Raw genomic sequence first — 5,636 nt, forward strand, 5'->3', positions numbered from 1 at the left:
AGTCAGGACTCAATTCTCAGAGGCTTGAACTTCAAAAGGAACAGAGGCAGCCCCTTGTTTGTTCAAAGTTCACCTGAAACAGCCTATGAAGGTTATTCTTTCAGAGCCCTTGGGCAACTAGTACAGATTTTGGTAACACTTGCAACTACAGAAAATGTTCTACAATTCAGCTGTGTTGAGCATGGCCAAGAAATCCTTTTTAAAGAGAGATGTGGTAGTCAAATCATATTCTTTCCTTTCCCTTTTATTTTCTGCACAAAGAAACTTGTTTGGAAAGCTCTCCCATTCTGAATACCATACTACAGGAATCTCACTGCCATTCTCCAAATCGAAAGAGTTACACACAAAATGGCAGAAATATGTAGTAATGCATTTTTTTGCAGCTCCTGGAACTCTGATACTGCAGTAAGGAGGTTTTTCTTTGAATGTAGACAAGGCTAGAAATTTAAAGGAAAAACTCAGGAAAAACTCAGCATTTCTATGTATTTCCAGAAAAAAGGAGGACTCTGCAACATTAGCCTTGTCCTGCTCTGGGCAGCAAGCACAGACACTCTCCTGCTTTTTCAGGAAAGCTGGCATGGGGCATACAGTAAGAAAAACTTTTCATAGTACTGGTTTTCATCTCAAATGCATTTTGGCAGGTACTAATATGCTTCCTATTAACTTCAGTAGGCTCCCAATTTTATGTTGATTGCTTCCTGTTCATACAGTATTTCTGATAACTAAGGAACACAGCACTTAAGGTTTAGCATGGGAACACCATGCAAGTTGCATGTTATGAATCAAAGGAACCAACAGATTGGCAGGTTCCCAGACTCTTGTTTTTAGAGCCCAGAGAAGCTGTGGTACTATTCAAAGCCCAGTTAAATGGGGTTGGAGCAACCTGGTCTAATGGAAATTGTCCCTGCCCATAGCAGGGGAGTTGGATCTAGATGACCTTCAAAGCTCCTTGCCAATCCAAACCATTCCATGATGATTCACTGATGATGATTTAAACTTACACTATAGGATGAGTTCCACTCCAGTTATCTTTTTTTTTGAATGAGACATAACTCTGCTGGTGCCAACAGGGTTTGTGTGGTACAAAGATGGTGCAGCAAAAGGAAAATGAGATCTGCCCACTGTGTGCTATGTAAGCCAGAACCTCAGAATCAAACAGAAATGTTCCTTTATATAACATTAATTAGGCATCTGCTGAAAAGAAGATGAGTTATGAGAATTCTTGAAAAGTGGTATTGTTGTGGAATACCTAATATAGAGTATTTCTCCAAGTAGAAACTCTTTTACAGCAGAAATATTTCTCAGAGAGTTTTAGGCTACCATAGCAGAGATTGTAGGGGTGCAAATCAGAACTGATCTCTGGAACACTTGTGATGAAAACTGATGTGGGTTCAATGTGCTCACTGATACATCTGAAGATTTTTACCCTGCAAGTGGGACTGTATCTGGAGCCAAAATCTGCCGTGCTATCCATATTCAAGGGTGCATGTATTGATAATGAAAAAAAAAGTATCTTTCTCAGCATGGTCTATCTATGGACACTACTAAAAGATGGAGAAATTATTTTGTCACCATTTCTCACAGGGTGTACTATATGACTCCAGGAACAGAACTGAATCCAGTGACAAGAGATTAGTGTTAACAGAAAGTAGTAATAACAGTAACAGTAAGTATTGGATTAGGTATTTTTAGTGGTAAAGATTAAGCAGTAGAAAAGCAAGCAAGAACATGCATAATGCTGAGTAAAAGAGAACACTATCAGGAAAAAATAATTTATTTTTAAATATGCCTCCAAATAGCCATGTAATATTAGCACATCCTTTCCACTCAGGTCATGGCTGCATTAAGGTTCCTGTGGGCCCTCCAGTGGGTTTAAATATATGCTTTAAGTTATGTAAACACCATCCAATCCTATTTGCATCGTCACTCTATGACATGAAATGCTATAATGACCTCCTTTTAGTTTGTCCAGTGCTATGTATAAAGCAGGCTTAGGTGCTTTTATTGTTAAGGAGGTCAACTCTCTTAATGAGCTTTAGGCATTCCCAGAGAGTCTTTCAATATTGCAAGACATACCTGGCCCCAGGCAGGACAGTTATGGCTCTGCCAACACCTAAGTGGTGCAGACAGATCCCATGTGACAGGTTATGTAACTGAGCTGGGCTTTATATGCCCTGGGACCTAAAGCGTGTAAAGGGCTCGAGGGAGAAGAGCATCAGGTGAGGAAAAGGTGTTTGCATACTGTGCTTCTTGGGGTGCTTTTGGCATTGTAGCAAACAATATTAGGCTTAATGTTATGCTTCATTAAGAGGTCAACTTGTAAGAAATCCATGGGATTTAGTAATGATTTGTGTGTTCTAGAATTGCAGGGGCTGAAATTCTACAAAGACTCAGAAATCATGATGATTCCTCTCCGGAGAATGACACCTGGGTATATAAGGTTGTTGCAGGTATGAAATTATGTGGGTTTGGTTTTCTTCTTGCTTTTAATTGATCTTCGAAGTACCTGTGTTTCTCTTGATCAGGCTGATTTTATTTCAAATTACTGCATGGCCAACCCAAGGGAACATTTGTTTCTTGTGGGTTAACTTGCATAACAACACAAAGAAGGCTTAATTAAGCCTCTGCTGAAAAGCAATTGAATTATAATATATCTTGATAATTGGTATCATGGTGGAACGAACACCAAATGCAGAATACTTGGAAGGAGTTTGTGCTTCTGTGGTGCTAAAACAGAAACTGCTTCTCCATAATTTTCTCTTTTAATGGCTTTGTGTGTTTGGGGCAGTAGGAAAATGTTAACGGGAAGAAGGGTGATGGCTTCCTGAGCAACTCAGATGAGCTGTCAGTGAAACACCTCAGCCAGCTTCCATGGCTGTGAAACCTCAATCAGTGATGCTCTCTGGAACATGGGGGGACATTCAATCATTATATGAAGAAAAAAAAAAAAAGCAAGCATAGAAAATATGTTAAAGTAGCTGAATAATTGAGACTAAAGCAGCCAAGTATATATATACACACGCATATATTTATATATATATACATATATATACCAAAGTAGAACATCTACCTTATTGTACTACATATTTTGATATTTACAGTGCATCTATCCTTTCTCTGGAAAATGTCACAGCTCTTAACAATGTGATCTGCATCCAGAATCATAGGCTATAGTAACTGAGAGATGATGATTGAGTGGTTGAGAAGCTGAGCTAAAGATACTGTGTTTCAGACCTAGAAGTGAATTTCTTTCATGATTCCCTGTATATCTTTTGGTATCACCTTACATAGTAGTTCTGTTTGGGATTTTCATTGTCTTTATTTATTCTACTGCTGAAAATGCCCCAGTCAGATGATACATTTATCAAGGTCAGAGCACTCAGCTATGAGTCTTTAAGCTCTATTAAAAAACCTAGAAGATGGAAGTGAAAACCAGGCTCCTTGGAATCTGTTGCTCCTCTCAGTGGTGCCATCTATGCTTTCTGTTCATGGATTGCAAGGGAAAGGATTAAAAACATTATTTTAGGCCTAGTCCTCTTTTCATGTAAAAAAAAAAACAAACCAACCAACAATTAGAAAGACACATGATGTGTCTTAACTCAAAGAACCAGTGTGTATTGGAATTTGTATTTTGCTCTCTAGAGAGTCCATGCAACTGTGTTTCTGCTTCTTGGTTAGTGTATCATATGTACTAAGCAAGCAACAGTACCCTAATTTCTATTCTAATTGTTTTTCAGATAATAGGTAATTCACTATTTTTTTTATGTTTACTTTGGCATTTTGTGTTTCTGTGTTGTACTTGACGAAGTAACTGTGTTAAAACTTGTCTGCTTGGTCTAGTCTTACTTCTGGAGCTCATGAGCAGCGCTCGTGATTCCTTTTAGCCTTGCTTTCCTGAATTAATATCTGACATTTAAGGGAGCATCTCTGTGTTAGCAGCTACTCTGTGGGAAGGAAGAGATCTTTGTACTTCACTGAACAAGAAGGTCCCTTCTCCTTTATGCCTAAGCCTCCACACTTAATTCATCTCTCTCTCTCAGCACAGTAACCACGTGGAACCCTGTTAAAGTCACCAAAATCAATAGTTGCAATTGAAAGAAAAATTGTATCAGAAATGTGTCCTTTCTTTTACAAACTGATAAAAAGGGGGGCCTTCCAAAACATGCAATAGTTTGTGCCAAATACTCTTTCGCAGAAAGCAGAGTCATACTATTTTAAATGGCACAGGGAAGAAAGAAGTGCTTTGTAGGTTGCAAAGACCTTCTTTTGTTGTGCACTCAGCTGAATCAGCATGTAATTTGCCCTGTTTCTCCCACAGACTCAAGCTGCAGCAAAAATTGTTATCAACCCATCAGACACAGCGCTGCAACGGGCGGCATTCCTCCTGGGAGTGTTTGGGATCAGTATATCCAGCTACAGCACACACCAGCTAACTCAAACAAAGAGATTTCCCTTGACCCCTTGAGCTGTGTTGGGATGTGATCCAGGAAGTCCAGGATTATGTCAGTACTGCTGATGAGTGGCTTTTCTGCCTCAGTTACCAGTGTGGAGGTAACGAGACACTTTGCATTCGTGACTTCTACATGCAAAGTTAAAAAGATGGAAGAATGACAGACATCTTTAAGAAAGAAAAAAAAAATAACTGCTATCAGAATCATCAGATTTCCAAATAACAAAAACTGTCTGTAAATACAATGGACTTCTTTTGTTATCCAGTGTATACATAGAGATCTAAAGGTATAAAAATGCAGTTACATTCGGAGTAGGTGTAAACAGATTGATGGGGATGCTGTGCTTTGGGAGAGTTGCACTGCATTGCAGCTTTTGCAAATTGACTCTGATGCAAAGACTGGTTTGGAAAAGAAGTTAAAGGCAACATATTCCTCAAGACAAGAGTTAGAACAAATTAATCTCCCATTGACTCTTTTCACTATTCTATCTAACTAGATAGGTACATTTGTGTGTATTACAGAATTTGTGCGCTCTAGCCTTTTTTATTGAATCTTAAACATTTCTGGATGCCTTTTGAGTAGCAATGTCTGTGTATTGTAACACAAGCTGCTAGCCTTCTGCCACAGCAGAAATGGCCACAGGCTACACCAACCATATGGTGCTGGGAAACGCCCATGGCTCCAGACCAGATAACTTCCTAACTCTGTACGGTAACTCTCTGTTCTAGAAAGTATCAGTAAAAATACTGTGTTGGGTTTTACTGTGAAGTTCAATATCTGACCAAATTCCTCTGCAAAGCCAACTCATCTCATAATATACGTTCTGATTAAAATAAAAATAGAGACTGACCTTTTTTCCCTCCTTCTCCCTGTTTTTTTTTTTTTTTCACTTAGTGCAATAGCTTATTCAGGAATGTTCTCTTACTATTGCTTTCCATTTTTCCAACTGTTTCTGATGTTTTATGTAAACATAGTTTTGTGGGCTCTTCTGTACATATGTTAGCATTTAAAACCCTTTGTTCTCATTTACTAAATACAAACATTATTTTGGGGGTTTTCAGCGTTTAAAGTTATTTCATCTGTCAACAATATTTATATTCAACCACTAAGGGGCATCCTACACAGCTGAATATCTTGAACTCTTCAGATTGCTCATTCCAACATTACAAAACACAAATTGAATCA

At 38.5% G+C, this 5,636-nt stretch overlaps 1 long non-coding RNA gene across 1 annotated transcript; it reads left to right on the plus strand.

Annotated features, from left to right (window-relative positions):
* Positions 1-1,628: 1,628 nt before the first annotated feature.
* Positions 1,629-5,305, plus strand: LOC114061713. Its single transcript, XR_003572188.1, has 2 exons — positions 1,629-2,450; positions 4,319-5,305. It is a non-coding gene; the product is annotated as an uncharacterized LOC114061713 (long non-coding RNA).
* Positions 5,306-5,636: the final 331 nt, after the last annotated feature.

This window comes from Empidonax traillii, unplaced genomic scaffold (genome assembly GCF_003031625.1).
Source record: "Empidonax traillii isolate 1590-97213 ecotype Southwest subspecies unplaced genomic scaffold, ASM303162v1 scaffold352:size1026972, whole genome shotgun sequence".
Classification (NCBI taxonomy): Eukaryota; Metazoa; Chordata; class Aves; order Passeriformes; family Tyrannidae; genus Empidonax; species Empidonax traillii.